Source organism: Pinus tabuliformis, chromosome 7, assembly GCF_031772625.1.
Source record: "Pinus tabuliformis cultivar Carrire ecotype Pingquan chromosome 7, CPIR1, whole genome shotgun sequence".
In the NCBI taxonomy this organism is placed as follows: Eukaryota; Viridiplantae; Streptophyta; class Pinopsida; order Pinales; family Pinaceae; genus Pinus; species Pinus tabuliformis.
Window position 1 is genome coordinate 1370642045 of NC_142293.1, and position 25353 is coordinate 1370667397.

The window sequence follows — 25353 nt, forward strand, 5'->3', positions numbered from 1 at the left end:
CGAACTATTGCAAACTTTGCAAGACCATCCTCACCAACCCCAAAATACCTCACATGGCGGAGAAAAAGAAAATTAACAAAGCAAGAGATCCTGTGAAATGATTGGTCGAGGAAGCACATGCATGACAAAGGAGTAAGATGATGGAAGCCTTTACAACATCTCATTGGATGATGAGAATTTACATAGATAAGCCACTAGATCTCTACTAGGCGCATCGACAAATGAACTATCTCAGCGTGGTTATGGGTCAACCACATAAAATCCTTGTCATTGAAGTCCATTTGCTAAGTCGCACACTATCAGCGTCGCAGTTGGCCCACAAGCATTACAGGGTATCTCTATCCTTGGATCTTCGTTCATCATGGTTATGGGTCAACCACACAAAACCCTTGCCATTGAAGTCCATTTGCTAGGCCGCACACTGTTAGCATCACAATTGGCCCACAAGCATTACAGGGTATCTCTATCCTCGGATCTTCGTTCATCATGGTTAAGGGTCATCCACAAACCCACGGTTATGGGTCAACCATGCAAAACCCTTGTCTTCAACAACACTTGGTTTTGGGTCATCCATAAACCCACAGTTATGCTCCTATTCAACAAAGGTTTCCCTGGAGGGAACTTTATGCAATGGGGACCATTGCTTCTTAATGGGGGAGGATTGATTGTTAAAATTGGCAACTAGGGCCAAACTCCATGTGGGTCATCTTATTTATGGCAGTGAATATTTTTCTTGGATCCCTCTCATCGAGAGGTATAGGATTTATCTAAAGATCATTCGATTCTGATAAGTATTCATGGAGTTATGAATTTGTTTGCGTTATAAGACAATTCGTTAAGGTCGGCCAACAACCAAATAAACGCCACATGTGCTCAACGTTTTAGTATAAATAGAGGTGCCCTTCAAGTCATTTCAACACACTTGGGATCTCTTCCTCTCTCTACTTGTATTTGGGTTTTAATAGCAGGAGAGATCCTAAGGAATAACGTTGCCCTGATCTAGAGGCCAGAAAGTTGGAACTACCAGAAAAGCCAGAATTGCCGGAAAAGCCGAAACTGCCGGAAAAAGCTAGAACTGTCAGAACTGCCGGAACAGTTGGAACAGCTAGAACAGCTGGAACTGCCGGAAAAAGCCGAAAAAGGCAAAACTGCCGGAAAAGCCAGAACTGCCGAAAAAGCCAGAAAATTCGGAATTGCCGAAAAAGATGGAAAAGCTAGAACTGGTGGAATTGCCAGAAAAGCCGAAACTGTCGAAAAAGCCGAAAATGTTGGAAAGGCTGAAAAGCCAGGAAAACCTGAACTACGGAAAAGCCAGAACTGCCAGAAAAGCTGGAAAAGCGGAAATGTTGGAAAAGCTGGAACTGTCGGAAAAGCTGGAACTGTTAGAAAAGCCGGAACTGCTAGAAAAGCTGGAACTACCGGAAAAGCCGGAATTGCTGGAAAAGCTGGAACCGCCGGGACTGCCGGAACTGCCGGGAACTGTCAAAACAGCTGGAGCATCTGTCTCCAAAGGAGAGCAGCATGCAAGGGACAACTAACTAACATTGGGACAGTTGTATGGCAGCAAATACACCAAGGATGCAATGTTACAGCTAGCTTGCAAGGGACAACTAGCATGCAACAACAAGCATGTTATGGACAAACATGCTAGGGACAACAAGCAAGCAAGGTGCAGCGAACACATAGGTCAGGATGGCAACATGGTGTAGCAATGGCACATAATGCAGTACAGTGATGGGTACAATCATGATTAATGAAGCGTGATGAGATGCAGCATAGTGATGATGGGTACAACATGGTGCAGCGCGGTGAGGTGCAGTGTGATGACGAAATGCAGCACAACGATAAGTGAAGGAGTCACCTTGGAGAATTAGTTGAAGCAGCATGTCTTCAATTGATCTCATGTATCATCTTCTTAGAGATGATCTATGCTCTTATCTAGATAAGTCAAAGTGTTGACCTTTGTTGTACACGTACTATCTCTCTCTCTCTCTCTCTGCTGAACTATTGAAGAACATATAAGAAGAATTGATCAAGGGTTTCCCACATTGGGGTTTGTCCCTGGCTGGCGCCACATCTTGTGTCCTCTTGTCTTGGCTTGTCTTCTGCGATTTTTTTTTATGTTCTATCTGCAGTTTACTTTAATGCTGATGTGATTGCTAATCTGGAAAAGATATTGAGTTAACTGTAAAACTTGAAATAAATTTCTCTAAGCATAGAACATACCTAAAATTAACATTGATCCAGGTGGAAAATAATTACCACAATTAATAATTATTTTTCTATCAATGGTTGTTAAAACCATGGACAATGCATGACAATAAGTGATAATATTAAAGTGAGAATCTAATTGCACGATGATTTCAATTTTACCATCGTAATTATGATTCTCACCCATGGTATTCACCCATGGATTTTGTAAACCATGGTATTTACCCATGGTATCATAATTTATTATTGTACCCATGGCGTCATAATTTATTATATTTCCTCGAGGTATTTACCCATGGATTTTGTAAAGCATGGTGTTTACCCATGGTATTATGAAATGTATAAAAGGGATAACTCGGTGGAAAGACACCCATAAAAATTATAAATACGGGAATTCATTGGGAGCAAAGCATGCTTTTTCTCATAATGTAGTCTCATGGGATATTATCAATTCAATAAATATTTGAGTTTGTTTTATTGCTTTTCTGAAATACCTCTCTTGTGCATGTGCCATATTTTGAGTTATCTTTATAATGTCAATATTTCTTTTACGCATTGTGCCCTATTCTCAATTATTTTTATAATGCTTTTCTGTAATATTTATCTCATGCATTATGACATATTCCTTTGTCACTCATGAAGTTGCATTTCTTAAACAACTTGGATCATGTCAACATTAATGTATCAAGTTTGATGAGAACTTTGTAGTTAAGCATGCTTGGGCCAGAGTAGTACTGGGATGGATGATTTGCTGGGAAATTTTTAGTTCTTACTATTTTGTCTCATTCCTCCAACAATCCGGATCAGGTCAACTCCCTTTGAAGCTAAAACAAGGATTTCTGATTGCTTTCTCTGTTACAAAAGCAATTCTCATAGCTACTCCGTCTGACACATGAGTCCTTCTGCTTCTGTCGAAGACAAATCGAATAGGATTGACATCAATCCAAGCCTAACGTGTCTGCTTGTGATCGTACAAAGCCTTCTTCAATCATGAGACTTCTTCTCATGTACCTTAAAGCACTGAGGTAGCTCTATGTCCACTTCTTCTTCCTCAATTGCTTCATAGAGAGAAATCATCTTTGCATCCACTTGGTGCAATTTTTCAAAGCAATGATATTAGTTCTAATAAAAGTGTACGTCACAACTGGAGAAAACATCTTGTCATGATCCTCTCCCTCTTTTTGGGAGAACCTTTTATTCTCAACTCTCGCTTTGTACTTGTCTATGTTGTCATATGCTAGATCTTGTTGATCCATTTGAAAGTCACCATTGGCTTCTCTTAGGCACAATCAAGGTACACTTCAAACTTGCTAATATGTCTGCGCCCTCTGAGCTACAAATCACGATTCTGGGAAAGTCCTCTTGTTATAGGCTTTGTTTCATTCTTCCGCTTCTTCCATCTGTTGCCAAAGCCTTGGAAACCTTCACTATGTACCTACAATCTTCACTAGGAGGCCATGGAAGAATAGTTACAACCCAACAAAAGAAACGAAGACGAGAGGCTAACTAATAGTGAAACAATAACAACAATAATAATCAAAGAAGAGGGATATAAAATAATTGGTTTTTTGGGAATTATAGGGAAATGTCAACTCCCTCTTGATCTTGGCCTTCTAGCATCCATTTTGCAAATTTATCAACCTTGTCCTCATCATCAGTATGATGTCATTCCTTTCTTGCATGTGCTAGGGTTTCTTCTTTTGGTAGAAACATTGATCTAGGTTTAGATCTAGGGTTTTGTCCATAAACCCTAAGGATTTCTTATCCAAGCCTTTTTAGCTTACTAGGGTTTTCAAACCCTAGATTTCCAATTTTCTTATATCCAAATGTCAAAACCCTAGAATCTATATGCTCTTTCATCATTGTTATCAATCAATCAAGAATTTTTCATCCAGTGATTATCCTTGATCTCTCTAAGTAATTTGGCTTCCTTACAATCATTGTAGCAACAACAATATTTTGTCTTTAAGACTTGGTCTTCATTTCAATGTGCAAAGAATAGATTTCATCATTCTGGGATAAGCATTATAAAAATAAATGTCAGCACTCAAATACCCATTGCAAGATTTTCCACAAATATATATATAGATATGACATAAAAAATTTAGAAGCTTAGATCTTTACAAGAACTTCAATCCAACATGTCTTCCATTGTTTATGTTCTTGGCTTGCTATAGTAGTGATAGGACAATACTAGATCTGTAAATGACTTGAACTTATCAAGAGAGCTTTGGTCTCTAAACTTCCTCAACGTTTTCTCTCAATGTTCATTCTGTCTTAATAAGGAATCTTCCAAGCTTCTCAAGGTTGAATAACAATTTGTCTTCTAGACTTGATAGTATTGCAATAACGCTTGTATATTCTAATGCCCATTTTAACTCCCTTCAGTCACTATATTATAGACTGCAATTTCAAGGCAGTATTGAACATATAACAAGAAAGTGTTCATCCTACATAAAAATTTGGCATAGTTGGTCCAATTATCTTGTCGTAATTCAAAGGCTTACATTCCATTTTGATTGTCATATCCAAGACTTAAACAAATATTTACAATGTGCTTGTATTGATGCCTTGATATGCTACAAGATCCTTTAAATACATCACAAAATTACTGAATGTACTAATATTCATCTTTGTAGTTTTACTTGAATAAATATGTGATGAATAGACTTACAATTTGCTTACCAATTCTGTGAGGCATACTTTCCTTTTGCAATCACCTTTTGTTTGATATCCTGAGGTATCTTGATCATTAGTAGCAACAATATTGTCAAAAATTGAAGTCATCTAAATCATCAACATTTTTTATCTGAATTTAAACAGGAACACAACAAATTATAGATATAACCATAAATACAGAGATGCAACATAAATAATACTTCATTTCACTAATGTAAAATATTGAAATATGCTTACAAACAGAAATGGGAATAAACCAGCTAGGGCGATTCTAGCTTATCTCTGAGAAGAGATGTGGCGACTACATGCCTCTGAACTTTGTTATAATGAGGCTCGAAGACCTATTTATTGTTGAGAAACAATGGAAAACCATAAACATCCAAAAACCTAACCCTAGGAGATGAAGTGCCAAACTATGGGCCCCGTTTTGGGTAAATTGGTACATCAATTTATCGGGGTCGTAACTTTGGCATACGATCTCCATTTGACATGCACAATACCTCGTTAGAAAGATCTATCCAAGGACTACAACTTTTGAGTGAGCAACATTGGTTTGTGACCCATGTTGCTCTCAGTTTTCCCAAAAAACTTCGTTTAGGGCCTCAAAACGGCTTCAGAAGTTCAGGACCCGAAAAACTGCCAAAAATAGTAAATTGTGCTACAATTATGGAAACTAAAAAATTGAAAGAGACAGTTGTGGGGGTCCAAGTGGGATAGGTGGGTGGCCACCAACATCCACCTAGATCATTCCTCCCCCCTTAGGAAGCAATGGTCCCCATTGCGTTGAGTGCCTCCATCAGATGCTGAAACCTTTGCTGAACTTGGTCCCTGGTTCGCTGTTCTGCAATCTTTGATGTTTCTAGTAATGGTGGGAAGCATGGTTGAGGGTGGTCCACATTGAACACTCGGTGCAAGCCAAGGAATGGGGAATTGCTGTGCTCCAAAGCATTGTTTCCCACAACCTTGGTAATGGTGTAAGGACCATATTAGAGTGGTCTGAGCTTCTGATGGTCTCTTGTAAGGCGTTTTTTTCTATAGGTGCACCCAGACTTTGTCGCCCACCTGAAACTTGTGTGGCACCCGATGTTGATCATGTCGCTGCTTTTACTTGGCATTTTCCACAATGGAGTGGCGATAGATCGGCCTGTTGGGTAGAGGTGCTCCAAAAGTCAGATCGGATGAATGCTTGACTTGACAGTGCAACGATACTCCTGTGGGTGAGGAAAAGATGTCTCTGTCTTCTTTCATGACTGTATCCACCTGCTTTTGTTGTGTGGAGGAACCCTTCCCGATGGGCATGGTTGTGGCTACGATCTTCCCCTTGCTTTGCGGGCGAACCAGACAGAAAATAAATTCCTAGTCTGGGAGATGATCTCACTGCCTTGCTTAGCAGAGATCAAAGAAGTGGCGGTAGGTGGGGCTACCTCCAGTATCTTGTATAATGTATTACACAAAGAAATAATAACAGCGTGAGGCCTTGAGTCATACACAACATGTCACTTCCACAAGTATGGTGGGCCTAATAATACATCACAAACATCAAGCGGTGCAACATCATACAATACCACATCTGTGAAAGGCTTGATGTTGTAGGGAAAGCGACACTGTTGGCGGACTCGGAGATTTCGTCCTTGGTGAAGCCACCCTATGGTGTACGGTTGTGGGTGTGGTATGGTTGGTAGTCCCAGCTGCTTCATGAGCTTTGCGGAAATGAGGTTCTTTTGGCTGCCATTGTCAACAATGAATTGCAGCGGCGAACCCTTCACCCACATTTGTGAGTGGAAAAGACGCTCCCCCTCGTCTGGATCTTCGGTCTCAATCTTCTGGACCTTGGCGGTGGCAACAATGGAGCTGGGCTCTGCATCAATGATTTGCTTCTCTTTGTCATTTTGCTTGTCGGGTTTTGAGTCAAGGTTGAAACATGCATCTGATTCTAAAGCCTTCAACTCAGCCACCAACGACTGCTTGGTTCGACACTCACTTGTGTTGTGAGTGGGGCTCTTGTGGAACTCACACCACTTTCCTGTGTCCTTCTTTGACTTCGTGGTGTTGTTCTTTTCTTGCGGCTTCGATGGGTTGTCTTGGGTCACCCCGCCTTGGCTTTGTCCTTTGTTCTTTGGATTCACAGATCCAAAGTTTCGCTTCTTCTGTTTAAACTTTTGCTCCATCTTGACAACATATTGGTACGCCGTGTCGAACGAGGAGATGTCCAGGAACTCCATCTCGTCCTGGATGTACCTGTGTAGGTAGCTGCAGTATTTGAGTACCAAATGCAATTCAGAATCATTGATACCCAACTTTGTGTGAAGGGTATGAAAAATATTTGTGAACTCTGACACATCTTGGTCCCTTCCCTGCCACAGCATGGTCCACTTTATGTAATTGTCCTCATAGCTCCTGATAGGGTAGTACTGTTCTTTGATGGCATCTCGGAATGACTTCCAAGTGGGTGTAGCTGAAAATAGTGAGCTTGTACTTTCGTCCTTCTAGTCACAGTAGGTTTCCCACCGGTCCTTGATGTGGCAGGTTGCTTTGAGAAGTGTAGAAGTGATCTTTTTCGGGTTGGAAAAATCATGAACAGAAAAATAACCTGCTAGCAAATTTAACCATTTATATTTGACATCTGCATCTATCTGACCCTCGAATATGGGGATTTCAAATTTAACTTGTACCTTAAAGGGTGTGGTGTTTTTAGAGTAGCTATTGGAAGCAGATGCGTTGCCCCTAGGTAGCTGCTGAAGGATCTCGGCAAAGTTTTCTATCATCGTGTTCCTTTATCGCTCGAGGGCTTCTTCGAGAAAGATTTTGATAGGATCTCCTAATCCCTCGTCTTTCTTTTCATTCGCCATGGGAGGCTGTCGGGCTTTGCGAGGCTGGTCTTGCAAGGGTTCGACCAGTTCAAGCCCTAACTCTTTATATCTCGACCTCGTTGGGGACATACAAAGAAAAATAGAGAAAGATCATACCGCTTTGATACCACTAATCCAGATTTAAACAGGAACGCAACAAATGATAGATATAACCATAAATACAGAGATGCAGTAGAAATAATACTTCATTTCATTAATGTAAAATACTGAAATATGATTACAAACAGAAATAAACCAACTAGGGCGATGGTAGCTTATCTCTGAAAAGAAATGTGGCGGCTACATGCCTCTGAACTCTGTTACAATGAGGCTCGAAGGCCTATTTATTGTTGAGAAACAATGGAAATCCCTAAACATCCAAAAACCTAACCCTAGGAGATGAAGCGCCAAGCTATGGGCCCCGTTTTGGGTAAATTGGTACATCAATTTCCTAGGGTCATAACTTTGGCATACGATCTTCGTTTGACACGCATAATACCTCGTTAGAAAGATCTATCCAAGGACTACAACTTTTGAGTGAGCAACATCGGTCTACGACTTATGTTGCTCCCGGTTTTCCCAAAAAATGTCTTTTAGGGCCTCAAAATGGCTCCGAAAGTTTAGGACCCGAAAAACGGCAAAAAATATTACATTGTGCTACAATTAAGGAAGCTGAAAAACTAAAAGAGACAGTTGTGGGGGTCCAAGTGGGATAGGTGGGTGGCCACCAATATCCACTTGGATCAATTTCTTACCACACTAAGAGCAGGTCAAACCATCCTCAATGCCTTCAACAAGAATCTCAACAATGGGTCTTCCTTCAAAAGCAAGAGCATCATCTTAGAAGAGTCCCTGTTCCTAAAAGAATTCGACAATCCTTATGATACTCATCATTATTTCTATAAGGTACAACCACAAATTTCACCATCATAGGATTCATGCATATTTTTCAAGTACAAAACATCAATAACCTATGATCATATAGGTGATCAATCTCTTCACAAGTCTATAAATAATCAATCTCTTCCTTTATGCACAAAATTTTCCCTAGAATTCTTCACTCTTGGATCCTGCTATGCAAGAAGATTTGAGCTTTGTCACTAACTGAGGCTTTTGAGTTGAATTCTACTAGGCCTATGGCATATTCCTGAAGCTCCTCACTCTTCTTGAGGATTCTTAGCCTACTTGAGATAGGACTGAGATATTTTTCGGCCTCTGTATTTTTTATCTGAGATTTTCAACTCCCTGTAATAAACTTTGAGGCTTTTTGCAGCCTTCTATCACAAACTCTAAGACTCCCTCGGCCTATTAATTCAGACTTGGGTTTGTTTCGCTTCTTCAGATCTTGGTTTTGTTTCACTTCTTTTAGAATGTGAGACTAGTATTAGAGACATAAATAAATCCTAGAGTCTAGCTTGAAACAAGGACTTCTTCTTCAAGGTTTCTTTCTTACCATAGTTTTGATACAGTGTTGATTTTTTGTAGGTCTTGTTACGCACAACTTGTGGGTAGTGTATATAGGAGAAAATTTTCTCCTAGATGGTCCTCAGTCGACAACCAACAACCCCTTGCAGCCACCAGATAGCTCAATGTGCCATTATCTCTGCTACTTGAGCAAGCCATGTGGTCCCTTGACCACTTGCCATGAATGTATGTTTGAAGGTGGGCTTCCCGACCAAAGGGTGTTATCCACCACATGTGGGTAGTGTATATAGGAGAAAATTTTCTCCTAGATGGTCCTTAGCCGGTAGCCAGCAGCTCCATGTAGCCACCAGATAGCTCAATGTGCCATAATCCTTGCCACTTGAGCCAGCCATGTGGTCCCTCGACCACTTGCCATGAATGTATGTGTGAAGGTGGGCCTCCTAACCCTAAAGGTATGGCTTTTCATCGGTATAGTTGAGTAGTTTTCGTTACATGTCATGGGCACTTTTGGACATGGATTAGTGGGGGGATTCAACAAAAAGAGTAGGTTAGGTTTATATTCTTATCTCCATTGTCCAATTTGGTGGTTACCCTTGTATCCTAGTCTCGTGGGGTCTCCTTTACTGACCATTTGGCTTTTGGGTTGGCCTTACATGGGAAATCCTGATTTTGGTTGTGGTTTTGTTTCCTATACCACTTACATCACTCCCCTTCCACTCATCTTAGCCCCATTCATCTCTTTTCCCATCCAAGTCCACATGTGTCCACTAGGTTCACAAAGGGTTAGACTCCCCCTCCCCTTGTCCACACCTTGGGTTGGGCCTAGAATGATGCCCCAGAGGTTGATGTAGCTAAAAAAGAAAAATAAAAGCATAATTAACAGGAAATGTACCAGAAAATGCAAAAGATGGTCGAGACATACATATTTTAACATGTGGGCAAAAGCCAAACATGAAATCTACCCCTTATCCATGGCCATTGTTGAAAAGTGTAACTAGGATCGGTCTTCATGACATGTGTAATTGTGATTTTATGTAATTGATGAAAAGAAGAAAAATAAAATTATTATTGTAAGACTTGTCTCATGGGTTTCATGGGCAAAGAATTTTATTTTTAGTGATGGCTCGCATTGTGAACCTTTAGGACTTGTCATCTAGTCATAAAAGTCAATTTGAGTGTATGTCATGTATAAAGGACCCTTCTTGGGCATGTTACATTTTGTATGAGTCACTAAATAAGTATGAAAGCCCTCCAAGACAAGCAAAAGACCTCTCCTTCAAGTCGGCTTCAAAAAGGAATAATGTAAACTCTCCAAAGGACATGTCAGCTCATTATGATGGGAAACAACTATAAATAGGTAGGTCGACCTCATTTCTATTGCTAGATTTCGGTGAAGCTTTTAGTGATGGTCTGCGGTTGACAGAAGTGTGAGAAAGGGAGATAAAAGCCTCTCATCAAGCGAAGAACAAAGGAGGAGAATTCAAGCTATTTGTGGCACTGTTTTTGGGTACTTTTCTTAGCACGTGTGTCATGTGTTAAGGGTTCTGCAGTAGGGTTTCTCAGTCAACGAAGGAGCCAAGAAAGGAGTCTCTATATCAGCATACATCCTAGCCGAGGTCACAAGAGAAGTCTCCTAGTCAAGCAAAGAAGGAAGATATCTCAAAACGGCTCACATGTGAGAATTGCAAGGGTATAGATAGACCGAGAAGTGCAGATCTGTTGATAAGACTGAAATTGCAGAAGTGCAAATAGTTTGACTTGCGTTGACCATAGAAGAAGGAAAGAGCTGCAAGTTTGTTTCAAGAAGGATTTCATCAAGAAAGGTTTGTGACTTGGTCTTGGAGTGGAAAATAGGTCAAGGGTCTTGATCTTGGTATTCATCAATTGAAGTCTCTATAAGAAGAAGAATTTGTTCGGGTTTTCCTCTCAAGCGGGAGAGGTTTTGGCCCTGACTGATAGCCTACATTCTGTGTCTCTTGTCTCTTTATGTTTATGCATTGGTAGTTGTTTGATGAAGAAGAACACTATAATAACATAAGTAAAAGAAAATCCTAATCTAAAGGTAAAAAGCATTCACAAGCGGTTATCCAGGTAGAGGAATCACCTAATACTTGATGCCCTAGATTTCTCAACACTAGATTTCTCAACATTGTATCAGAGCTAAGGTGACCAAGTCAAGGAAGGGCATCTTATCAAGGGACACTCAAGGATCAAATCTCAAGGAAGGCATCAAAGAAAAGATCACCTTGAAGTCAAGATCTACAAAGAAAACATCATCAGGAAGTCATCATTGATCTTCATCAACAAGACTTCACCATCAAAAGGGATCTCTCTCTCTGTGAAGATCAAGAATCATTATTGAAGAAAACTATCTTCATCAAAGAGAAGTTTTCTATTCTGTATATCATCATCAACATCAAGGAAGCAGCAAGGAGAAAGAGCATCCTATCAAGTAAGTATATGTATGTCCGCATTTGAATTTGTCAAAATGTCTTTTTGCAAGGAAAACAAGAAGTTGGTTGGGGCTTCAAACTATCTTGCATGGAAGAAAATGATAAATTTGAATCTCATTGAAAATGAGGTTATGGAACATGTGAAAGGATCTATCACTAAACCAAGAAAGGAAGATGCTCAAGCTCTTGCAAAGTATATGGAAGGGGAAGTTAGGGGTCAATGGATTCTCATAGAATCTATCAAGGATCCCCTCATCCCACATGTATCCAAATTTGAAACTTCAAAAAGAAATCTATGATAAACTAGCAGCGTTGTATTCTGTAAGCACTGCTGGAGAAGTCATCTCATTAAGGCAAGAACTCTACAAGCTAAAGATGTCAAGGGAAGATGGAATAGTATCATACTTTATGAGGATATTTGAAATCTAGGATCAACTACAAGATCTGGGAGAAGTCATGTCTGATAGAGAAATGACCATAGTGGTATTAAATGCACTACCATAAGAGTGGGGTAACTTTACTTCAAGTATTTATGGGAAGGAAGAAGCTACTCCATTCCAAGATCTATGGTCACTGTACAAGATTGAAGAATCTAGACTAAAGGCCAAATCTGATGTGGGAGCAGGTGAGCAAAATCAAGCATACGCTGCAATGACAAAGAAAGGGAAAATTTGAAAAGTTTGGGCCTCAGAAAGAGAAGACGAACATGGCTAAAATACAATGCTATGGGTATCAAGAATATGGGCACTATAGGAGATATTTCCCTAAGCTCAAGAAGGAAAATAAAAAATGAGGAAGAGAAGAAGCCCAAATCACCGAGGAAATGGAGGAAGCTGAGAAGAAGAAATCCAAGAAGGAGGAATTAATAGATCTCGACTATTGAGATAATCTTCCTCACGTAAGTTCTTTTCAAGTTCCTAGGTCTTTTGTTGTAAGATATGACTATCATGATTCACTAAGTAAAATAATGGGATGCATCAAGGCTTCGTAGAAGCATTGAAAGCAAGAACTTGGGACATCATCATAGAGAAGCATGAAAGATGGTTAGCATCTATGGAAGTCAAGGATATAGCTCTTGGGAATCTCATTGAAACATAAGTGGCAAGGTCATCTAGTACAAGGTTCATCATACATCTATCAAAAGGAAACATTTGCTAATGGGGATACTTTATATCCTCAAGATTCTCTGATGGAATCTTCATTGAAAGTTTCACCGATCATGAGGGAAAGCAATGGATTGAGAAGCTTTTTCCATCAAGGGAGTTGCTACAGGAAGTCTAGTTGACCCAAAGGAGAATGAGGTATGTTTGCTTATATTCAATATCAAAGAGTCATGTCGTATGCTTGTTGGTAACATGGACCAACGCTCTATCTTGAGAGCATGATCAAAAGAAAAAGGATCCCCTCCTTCGAAAGGATGCAAGAAGGCATGAGTCACACACTGTTTAGATGAAATCAACATAATATGTCCTCATATGGAATATGAGGTGGTTGACAACAATTGGAGGAATTCTGATTGGAAACTCCTAGGAATGAAAATGGTAAAGGCAATCAACATCCGAAAGACTAAGAAGATTTAACTAGGATATCTCCATGAAAGATATGAAGACTCCGATGGGACCCTTGACGATTTAGGGCACAAACCATCCTTTTCCATAGTTGCATATTTCATGATCTCTTCCTTTTTTTCTTCACACATTTCCTTCGAGGAACTTCCAGTCATAGTTCCTCCAATTTTGTCAACCACCTCATATTTCATATGAGGACATATTATGTTGATTTTATCTAGATGATGTGTGACCCATGCCTTCTTGCATCCTTTCAAGGGAGGAGATCCTTTCTTTTGATCATGCTCTCGAGATAGAGCATGTTGCCTACAACTATATGACGTGACTCTACAGTATCGAATACAAGTATACATACCTCATTTTTCTTTTAGGTCTTCTAGACTTCCTTTAGCAGCTTCCTTGATTGAAGGAACTTCAATCCCTTGGTATGCTTCTCCTCGTTTGTCACCATACCATCATCCCATGAATTCCCTTAACATGGTATTCTTAATGAAGGCCTTGCTATCTTTAGATTGGTAATCCTTCCGATGAAGATTCCAATAAAGGATCTTGAGTATCCTCATCTAGCAAATGTTCCCTTTTGACTGATGTATGATGAGCTTTGTGCTAGATGACCTTTTTCATCCTTTTCCTATAAGCGCCACTTATGCTTCTATTGAGGTTACCAAGAGCTCTATCCTTCCATAGGTTACTTCCATAGACTTCTATTTCAGCCATCTTTCATGTTTTTGTATGATGATTTCACAAGCTCTTGCTTTTAATGCTTCTATGATGCATCTTATCATTTTCCTTGGTGAATCATGATAGCTATATCTTACAACAGAAAAAACTTGAAAACAAGAACTTGAAAAGAACTAGGTGAGGAAGACTATCTCAATCATAGTAGGGATCACTTACTTCTTCTTTCTCAGACTTCTTCCTTTCAACTTCCTCCACTTCTTCGGTGATATGGGCTTCTTCTCTACTGCTTTTGTTATTATCCTTCTTGTGCTTAGGACAATCTCTTTTGTAATGCCCATATTCTTGACATCCATAGCATTGAACCTTAGCTAGAATCTTCTTTTTTTTGAGGACCAAATTTTCTAGGCTTTCCTCTTCTCTTTGTCATAGCAACATATGCTTGATTTTGCTCACTAGATCCCACATCAGTTTTAGCCTTCAACCTGGTTTCTTCAATCTTGCATAGTGACCATAGATCTTGGAATGGAGTAGCTTCTTTCTTCCCATAAATACTTGAAGTAAAGTTACCCCATTCCTCTAGTAGTGCATTTAGTACTACAATGGTCATCTCCTTGTCAAACATTACTTCTCCCAGATCTTGAAGTTGATCCCTTATTTCGGATATCCTCATAAAGTATGAGGCTATCCTTTCTTCTCTTGATATCCTTAGTTTGTAGAGTTCTTGTCCTAGAGAGATAACTTCTCATGTAGTGCTTATAGAAAATAACTCTACCAATTTGTCATATATTTCTTTTGAGGTGTCGAGTTTGGATACATATGGAATGAGGGGATCCTTGATGGATTATATGAGAATCCTTTGAGCCCTCACTTCCCCTTTCATAAAATTTGCAAGTGCTTGAGCATCTTCTTTCGTTGGTTTGGTGATAGATCCTTTGACATGATCCATAACCTCATTTTCAATGAGATTGAGATCTGTCCTCTTCTTCCATGCAAGATAGTTTGAGGCCCCAACCAATTTGTTGCTTTCCTTTGAAAAAGACATTTTGACAGATTCAAAAATAAATATACTTAGTTGTGAAGATGCTTCTTCCATTTCTTGCCTCCTTGAATTTTGATGATGATATAGTTAATTGAGAGCTTTTCCTTGATGAAAGTAGCTCTCTTCAAGAATGATCCTTGACCCCACAAAGAGGGAGATCACTTTAGATCCTTTGATGGTGATGTTTTGTTGATAATGATGACTTCTTAATGATGTCTTTTTGCTTCTTGGATGATCTTCTTCAATGGTAAGGTCCTTGCTTCAACGAGAGGAAATTGCCTTAGAATTGTTGAAGATGATGACAACATCCTAGATCTTGCTTCTCTTGGATGAAAAGTCTTCAAGATTTGTAGGTCTCTTTGACTTGAGTAGGTCTTTGTGGTCTTTTGAGGATCCCACGACTTCTTCTGGTGTAGACTTCTTCTTCGAACTAGGGTTTTGAGATTTCTTGTAGATCTTGAATTTTCTTTGATATCCTTTTGATTCTTGAGTGCTTGTGTGTCCCTTGATGAAATGCCCTTTCCTTGATTTGTCACCTTAGCTCTGATACCATGTTGAGAAATATAGGGCAAAGCAATTAGGTGATTTCTCTTCTTATGATAACTACATGTGAATTTTGTTTACTTTTTTAGATTAGGATCTTCTCTTTACTTAGATTATTATAATGTTCTTCTTCATCAAACAACTACCAATGCATAAACAATAATGAGATAAGAGACACAGAATGTAGGTGATCAGCTAGGGCCAAAACCTATCATACTTGAGAGGAAAAATCAAACGAATTCTTCTTCTTATAGAGACTTCAATTGACGAATACCAAGACCAAGACCCTTGACCTATTTGACCTCTCCAAGACCAAGTCACAAGATCCCTTTCACTGCTTCTCTTTCTTTCCCAAGTCAACACTTGGTCAAACTGGCTTCTAGTACTACTAACTTCAGCTACTCTGACTTTTTCGGCCTCCTACCACAGTCTTGCAATTCTCGGCCCAACTGTACTTCTGTAATTCCCATGTGTGAACTTGATTTGAGATAATTTGGAGACCCTTTCTTCTTCACTTGACTTGGAGATTCCTCCTTGAGGCTTCGGCTAGCAAGAATGATGCTTGATGGCTTCCTTAATGGCTTCTCTAGAGACTACTACAAAAACCCAAAATTTCTTCCACACATGTGAGGAGAAATTACCCAAAACAGTGTTGAACCTCCTCGCTCTTCTTGCCTTTCATTTCGTTGATTATGAGATTGCTCCTTATGATCTTCGCACCTCTTCCTATTGCAGATTGCTTGATTGAATTTCTTATCTCCAAATGAAGGTCAAGCCACCTATATACAATGGTTAGTGCATCCAAAATAAGTTGACTTGAACTGTTGCCTAGGTCGACATGTCCTACTAGAAACATCTTAAGGTCGACTTCAAGGTGACCTTGTGACGTGGTCTTGGAGGGTTCATAAATTTTCTTTTACAATAAATTACATGCCCAAATGGGTCTTTCATCTTTGACATTGACTCTATAGACTTTTATGACATGATGATTCATCCTTAAGGCTCACAATGGGAGTCTTAACTAAAAATAAAATTCCTTGAGCATGAAACCCATGACTCAAGCATTGCAAAAATAATTTAATTTTTCTTCTTTACATCAATTACATAAAATCATGAATACACATGTCATTATGAAGACCGAACCTAGTTACACTTTTCAACACCTCATCCGCTAATTCATGCAAAATTGTTCTAGAGGCCCTCCTTGACTGAATGAAACCATCCTAATCATTGAAATCTTCTTGACTCCATTTCTCCCAAAGGAATAGGCACTGGTCTTCCATAGGTGATCCCCGTGAAGCATATTTTTCTCACCTTTCTCTCTTTCTTTCTAGGTCTAGCCTAAAATGGTCACCTATGGCATCAATTATCTCACAATCTAGTGATCCAAAAACTTCGATTTTGGTCAACAACTGCGCTGGAGTTTGCTCTAAAGGCCCTCCAAATTTTGAAGCAAATTCGACGGTCGGATCTTGGAATATTGCAAGCCCTAGCTCGGAGACCAAATTTTACCCTTAGTTTCCTGAGGCTAGTAACCTCATTGGGATCATTGCATTGCCTTTCATTGAAAATTCTTTCTTTGATCCCCTTCTCCTCCCTAATTAGGTCAAGTACATCATTAGATGCTCAATCTTGATTCTTATCCCCTTGACCTAACCTAGGGTGCACTTGGTTCTGTGTGGTCCCATAACTTTTGGAAGGTGATTCTTCAAAGACCATTTGGAAACCAAGTCTTCATAAGGGTTTTTGTTTTTTAGGACTAGGTCACTCCTTAAGAAGTTTCGTTCCCAAAACCTAGCCCCTAGGACACTCTTGGCCCTTCTTAGAGATTCTTTTTTCCTGCCTCCTAGGCATGCAAGCCATATATTGGGCCTTTCTTGTGAATAACCTCTTCAGGAATCACTCTTTCCCTTTATTGACCCATTTATCTAGGTGATTCCCTTCAAACCGGGTCTCTTCCCATTGGTGAAAGAACATAAAGAGTAGGGAGCTTTAGCTGAGGTGATAATGGGCTATTGCTCAAAATTTTTGCTTTCGTCTTGCCAACCAACTAGACAGTAATCCCACTTATGGCTGAAGACTTATCTTTTTTATTGTAGGTGAGTACTATTGAATTTTGCATTTGTTCTTTATTGCTTTTTTAATTCTATAATATCATTAGTAGGTTCAAGATAGGTCTGGTTACTTCTATGTAAATCATGTTATACTACTTGTTCTCAGTCCCCCGGGTTAAATTCCACATTGGAACATTCATAAGAACTGTGTAAACTCGAATTTCATGGTAGGTGTTGATTAAATTACAACCCTAAATAGTGAGGCTACTAATATAAGAGACTAGCAAGTATTCGAGTGAGAGCTTTCTTTTGACAATTCTATTCTTCATTGTATATATTCGTGTAAGCTATCATTTGTTCCTAGAATTTTGTAGGGTGTTGATTATAATGAGTATTGGTCTAGGAACGGGTAAGCAGATTATTGGGATCAATAATGGCACGATAGCAAAGTTAAGTTTCCTGATCAAGATTAGTGGAAGCTTCTTCATAGTAAGGAAGGAATTTGATGCCATGGATGAATCTATGTTGATTTATTCCTAAGTTACCGGATCTGGCACAGGGGGGCCCAGGATCCGCAGATTTGATTCAGATTTGGATCTGCTTGGATTTGTGGAAGAAACAACCACGTGGTGGATCGTGATTTGATGGAAAAGGATCCTGCATGGTGGAAACGGATCCTGTGTTGAGGAAACGTATCCCGTGTTGAGGAAACAAGTCCCGCGTTGAGGAAACGTATCCCGTGTTGAGGAAACGAATCCTGTTGAACCAAAGTATAAAAAAGGTCCGAGCAGGATGTGGGATGTGGAGCCTGAGATCTCTGACTTGAACATGACATTGAATGCCATGACTCACCTCAACCTGCTTGAGGATGTTGTTCCACCACCAGTCCAGCCTTCTGATGTAGTTACCTACATTCTAGGATCCCCATCATTTATTCATGATGTAGAGTTGCAATATGCAGAAGAAAAGAATGTAGATCCATTTGAGGATATGTAGTTAGACCTACTGCACATTATCATATTATAGCATGGATGAGACACTCATTTTTGTACTTACTATTATAATTTATGATATTATCCTTTTTGTATGAGGGAGGATGCATCATTTCAATGTTTCAGTCTTCATATTTATAATATATCTAATGATTTCGGTTCTAAATGTTGTGATTTATAAATGGATTTGATTTTTGAACTCTAAAAGTGTTTTATAAAATTTAAAAAATATAATATATTTTTTGTACTTGACGTATCCTTGGATCCGGATCCTGGATGTTCAAAAATCTAGCGGACCCGGATCCGAATCCTGGTAACTTAGATTTATTCAAGTCGATTTTCCTCTCATGCTCAATGTGGACTGGTACAACAACTTCATTACCCTCTCTATAATTTATTGTTGTAGTTTTGGACTCTTTGTTCAAAGTAGAAAGCTGCAGTTCATGACAGAAAAAGTTCATAGTAAGGCCAGGTCCTATTACGAAATACTAGATGAAGCTTTTGGAAGGTTGCATTTACGAAGAAGGAATATCCAGGGAGCAGTGCCTGCTCCAAATGCGGTCCTGGCCACTAATGAATACAATATTAAATAACGTTCAATATAACAGATTAGCTCTCGGTTTATGTGGTACATCAGATTTTTAAAGGGCTTATTTCAGAAGAATTTAGATGGATGAAAATCGTTAGGAACCAATCAATTTTCTCCTTACTATAATGAGCTCTATTGCCAACTTTAGTATCTGTGTGCTAAATGGGCACAGCTTCTGATGCTAAATGATAGTCACCGTGTATGGCGATCTTTTCCCCATAAACTCAATTTTTGTTGAATGATATTTATATAAACTTATAAGATATAAAAATATAAAAATTATAAAAATATAAACTTAAATGGGAAGCGTAAAAGATATAAAAAAACTACATATGTATGTGTGTATGTGTTTAGTCAATTGGGGTTATCTTGGGTGGTTGGGCAGAATGGTTGTTATCTTCCCCACCCAGGTTCAAATCCCAGTGAATGACACGATGAACTATAATGCCTTGATAATTATTGTTGTAATGACTCTGTGCCTACGAATATTGTTATATTGGCTTTGGACCTTGTGAACTCTTAAGTGAGTTCACCTGTGAGCTGGCCTGATACCAGAAACCTCACTCTAGCCCTCTTGCTGAGAGAGACGCTAATTACTTTCCTTGGGAAAAAAATGTATGTATTCAATCTTGAGTCTATGAACTAATAATATTCACTTATCTGTCTTTCCCGAACTTAGTAGCGAATTTTATTATGCTTTTTTGCACTAGTGAACTCTTCAATTTTCATTGCCCCCGGAGGTGACATAGTATTAAACTATGAAACAGGCTACAGAATTGTATGCATCCAGTTTTGCACATTGACCCAAATGGGTACCACAGCTGTAAATATCCAGTTCCGTGAATTCATAATTTTGTGTCAGAAGCTGTAGGGATTGAATAAACTGGTAGCAATTTTGATCATATAATTTAGGGTATCAAATCTTTTGTTTATCTAGTTTATAATGTGTGAGTGATCTTAGTTTGGGATTACAGCCGCTTAAATCCGGTATTGTTATGAATATAGATCAATTTTTAAAATTTTGGTATCAAAGCATTGTGCATATCCAGAGCATTAATGCCTAGACAACAAGAGGCATGAGAGCTTTGCAAAATCGGATAGTGATAACAATATAGTTCATTTAGTACTAGTCTGCTTATTCAGACTATTGATACCTAGGTCCTGAAGATTGAACATAATGTTTGGTATCGGAGCTCTGTGCATATCCAGAGTATTGAATAGCTATACAATTTTAATAATAATTTTGGTATGAAAGATGTGAGTATCCTGTTTTTGCTACCTATGCATTTATCAGTTGTAGTATAGTGTTTTTAACTATTATTTTTCAAACAAATTTGATTTCCGTTTAGGTGAAACCCTGTAATATCAACGCTTCTGAAAAAGACAATACGGAACCCCTCTGTTCAGATTGTGGAATGAGTTTCAATGGGATATAACCATATCTCTCTCTGTTGGATTGTGTAATGAGTTTCAATGGGTTATAGCCAATTATCTCTCTATCTGTTGGATTGTGTAATGAGTTTCAATGGGTTATAACCAATTATCTCTCTCTGTTGATAGGTGTTTGGGTGTGTGTCGCATGCAGACAGACACAAACACATACATACGTGCTATTTGTGAAAACAAAAGTTGGAGGGAAAGAAAAAAGAGGTTGAGAACCACTGTTGACTGATGGCATTAGACATGCGGTGGCTCTTTGAAAGCTAAATACTTGCATTAATTGAAAAAAAACAATACAAATATGATATACGAATGGATGTAAGTCGAGTTAAATACAAGAGAAAGGATGTAAGTCGACTTAAATACAAGAGAATGGAATCTCACATCTCTCCAAGGAGGGAGAGGGTTTTATCTTTGAACTGTTGAAGAATGTAACCAGGTTCAGTCTTCATAATTATCATTGTACTCATATTAATATGTATTTCATGTAAAAGAAAAAGAAGAAAAATAAATTATTATTATTATTATTTTCTAGTCAAAGCATGTTCTTCATGCTTCTAGGGTTTATTGAGTCAAAAGAAAAATTTGTCATAAGTCAAAGTCTCATTTGGACTATTTGTAAGAAAAGAAAAATATTTTATTTGAGTCAAAAAATCAAGTTTTGTCACCACAAAACCAAGTTGGCCCTCCTGTACAAGTCGGCCTAGAAAGGCACCTATTCGGCCTCCTGGATGTGTATAGATAAAAGGAAGTTCTAATTCATTGGAGCAATAAATCATTCTCTCAATTTCTGTACCAGCAAAGTAAAAGGAGAGCGAAGTCAAACGAGAGAGTTATTATTTCCACCCTAGTTTCTGTTCGCATGTGTGAGTTTTCTGAGGCAGTTTCTGTGGAATTGTGGGCCCGAACTTTTAGGGGTCGAGATTTCAGGAGATGACCAGATTTCTGAGATTTGACCAGACTCACCACAGAGTTAACTTCCGTTGATCAGGATTTGTTGGAGATGGATTTAAGGAGGGCTGACTTGGGTTTTTGTGGCAGTCTTGGTCTTGGATATCTCACTTTGATCTAGTTCTATAAGAAGAGGATTTTTCTTGGGTTTTCCCCCTTGTGGGCTATTTTCCCTGGCTAGGAGCCGTGTTCTTGTCTCTTGTGATCTTCATGTTTTATACTTTTTGGTAATTGCTTGATAAAAGAACAAAACATAAAATTTAATAAAGACAACAAATTCACAAGTAATTTTCAAGTAAGAGAAATCAAACCCTAATCTACAAACGTATTTATTTCTCAATATGAACTGTACATTTAATTCATCCAAATGACAATCTCAAAATCTGTAAATTTAATTCATCCAGATGACAATCTCAAGAAAACGGTTTTGCTTTGAAGCTTCAACAAATTGTCATTTGTTTTGGATGACAAGTCGTTATATAAGAAGATTTTAAATGTGTTATATTTTATTTCCAGCGTAAGATTTCCTTCTCATAATCATGTATCTATTATTGTGACTCGGTAGACAATTACATTCCCTTACCGTCTATGAAATTGTGACGTGTATAGCTGAGTGGTATTTTCAGATCGAGTAGGCAGTGGCCACAAGATACCACTGATTGCATGGTTGGGTTGGATGACTGGCGCACACAAAGACTTGGTCCTAAATGAAATTACTTGCTCTCTCCATGTTCTTCAACCATCCATTTGCCAACCTGACTAAGTATACTGTCAATATAATTTGTGTGCATCAACTATTTTTTAACATATTATGATACAATTCCATTTTGTAATGGCTATTATTTTATTGTAAATCCAGGAAAGGTATATCCTTTAACAATCTTGAGACAATTTCCCACCATAAAGTGGAATGGATTTTGCTCAAACTAGTGGTAAAGCATGCATCATGTTAATTTTATGCAAGGATCAACTGTCAAGATATGAGTATAGGCTAATTTTCATTAAGGAATAAAAACCAAATCTTAGCTTTAAGACTCATTGTGCTGTAGTTATTATAAGCAGAATATATGACCCTTTGAAACTCGGTATTTAATTCAACAACAACTTTTCTCCACTGTAAAAAGGGCCTAAATATTATGAAATCATTCTTTGTATTATTGTTAATGCCTTGCGCCTACTCTTTTCACATTGAAACCAAGTTGACAGTCCTTTGCAATTAAGTTACGCCATCTTATTGGAGAAAATGACGGATGACCGACATATTTGTTGCTGTTTCATCAATGCCTCTTACCCTTTTAGGTCATGTCCATATTGCTTGCATGAGATGGGACTTGTGTATTTTCCCATCTTACTGTTTCTTAGAGATTTTACGACCTTAATGGCAAAGTGGGTAACAAGTTGATGAAAATGCAATTGCTTAAACTTTGGATAATTAATGATATGCCTTCTAGGTTGAGTTTCCCATTTCCTTGAAAGAAAATAATTTATTCCTTAGCAACACAGTCTACGTGTTCACCACCTGTTGGACATGCCGAATACCTAAGCAGTCAGCTAAAGTGCAGAGACCATTCTCCTCCCCGGGGAATAACCTGGGGCTCTAAAATTTAAACTCTATTATATTTTATTTGGCAACATCCCATTTTTTTTCTTAAGCGGCCATCACATAAAAAAGCATGCGACTCCCTGCACTATGATATTCTAATCAAAGCCCCAGTTTAAGTTGCCTAATGTGACCCCAACATTACAGTATCTTACCGTATCTTTTAGAAATGATATTCTGTTAGAAGTGTTCCAAAAACTATATGTATCCTGTGATTTTCTGAATATGTGTTCATTGTTTATTAATACGCCATCGTTTTTTAAGATTTTTAAATCTTTACAACCATCTAGATTTCTATTGTTGACAATTTGCACATTATTTCATCCAAGACATAACACAGGTTAGAACTTTCTCATTTTCTTCTGGGTTACATATTGGGAATTTGTGTAATATTTTCTTGGATCATATAAAGCATCTTCTCTTCATTCTTACATCTTTACAAATACCCTTTGACGTTTCTAAAGAAATTATTCACATTTTTATTATTATTATATTTTCTGAGGGAAGACAATGTCAACTTTAACATATCATAGAGATGATTTTCAATTTTACAAGGTGCAATCAAAATTCCATACATACATACTACCAGTATTTTCTTGCATATTTTCAATAATATTTGAATTCAAATTGCTTTTATACTTGTTAAAGAACAATATGTTTCAAGGTTTAATTGTATTTATTTGTATTAATAATATGATATGTTTCTGGTTTTATAGTGCTTTTATTTGATAACAAAATATAGAAAAATAATTAAAAGGAAAATGAAAGTTGATATTAAAACTGTTTGATTTTTCAACTTGCAGATTTTGCACTAGGCAGAGTTGTCACTTTTGATAAGTATTGATATTTATTTGGATTCTTTCATTGAATTCAAGGTGTGATTATGCAATGTAACCAAAATGGTTGGCAAATCAGTCGTGATATGCAATTTGGAGTAAAAGCTCCATTGTTTGTCTGGTATACTTCGTGTGTGTAATGGTGGGTTCAATTTTTGTAATATATCTGACAAAAATGTAAAAACTGATTTTGGAAATGATGCCTTTTAACAGGTATGGTGTTAATAATAATTGGTTTTCGTTTTTCATATTTCATACTGCCAAAGAAATCTGCTTATTATTGAGTTTGGTGATGTTATAGCTTAGTATGTTTAACTTTAGAAAGAAATATTTGATGCTCATTATGCGAATTTAGGTGTGGTCTAAGTGCTGAGTTGATACTGTTTAGTTTTTAAGTGTATTTCGATGGAAATTACCAAAATTAATTTGCAATCCCACCATTAAACAAAGGTATGAAATGACTTATGATATGCCTATACCAAGTACTTGTTTTGGATTGGAAATTTGTTGTTTATGTAAACTCTTTGTTGAACATTTGTAAAGATTTATTAAATTAAAATGTAAAGTAAAACTGATAAGGAAACTGTGAAAGTTAAGAAACATAAGGCTTTAGTAAGTCTTTAATAGCGTTTGCTTAATTAACACAAATGCGACAACAATTGAGTTACCTTATTAAGTTTAGTTCAATCGTTTAGTATTTGATAGGGGAATATGCTAATTTGTGTCCATCACGTGCATTTTAAAAGTTTTTCACAATGTTGATATGATGGGCTGATGTAATGTAGTATTTGAGAATGATATTTTGTTGCTTTTATTAACAATCTCTAGAGTGTTAAAATGAATCATTGCAACTTTATAATATATCTTTATGATATATGGTTTTAAAAAAAAGCATAAAATGAATCATTGCAACTTTATAATATATCTTTATGATATATGGTTTTAAAAAAAGAGCAAAAAGAAAATGAAAATGAAAATATGTATTTGAATGGAAGGGTTCTTATACATTTATGTTACTTAAATTGTTGCATTTGAATATAACTCTATTTTTATAATCTATATGAATGGATACAAATACAAATGAATATGTGCAAGAAAATGTAAAGAAAAATCCCAATACATAATAGATTTCATCAATGGAGTCAAGATAATTCAAAGGATCATTTGTTGAAATTCAATTTAATTTGGCTAACATAAGCAAACTTATAAAACAAAAATTAAAGGTTTAATTCAAAGTTTTTATATAAAAAATAAATTAAAGTTTCAAGACAAAGACTATTCCTTCATTGAAATTCAATTTAATTTGGTGAGCATAAAAGAACTTGTAAAACATAAATTAAAGTGCTGGTGAAAGAACCCGTATGGAACATAATAAAGGGTAGGAAAATAGACAACTCTTAGTTTGGTATACTACAAATCAAAATGGTTGGAGGTTGGGGTGTA

At 37.7% G+C, this 25353-nt stretch overlaps 1 protein-coding gene across 28 annotated transcripts in view; it reads left to right on the plus strand.

The window, feature by feature from the left end:
• LOC149252728 (kinesin-like protein KIN-7E, chloroplastic) overlaps positions 1-24163 on the plus strand; it is a 370076-nt gene extending 345913 nt beyond the window's left edge. For 6 of the 28 annotated variants that reach the window (XR_016266978.1, XR_016266983.1, XR_016266990.1 and 3 more), the window contains one exon: positions 23878-24163. The gene's annotated coding sequence lies outside the window, so the exon portion shown is untranslated. Of the gene's footprint in view, positions 1-20643; positions 21238-22100; positions 22483-23877 lie in introns of those variants that run through there. The other 22 variants (XR_016266977.1, XR_016266982.1, XR_016266989.1 and 19 more) reach the window with 5 other exon arrangements.
• Positions 24164-25353: the final 1190 nt, after the last annotated feature.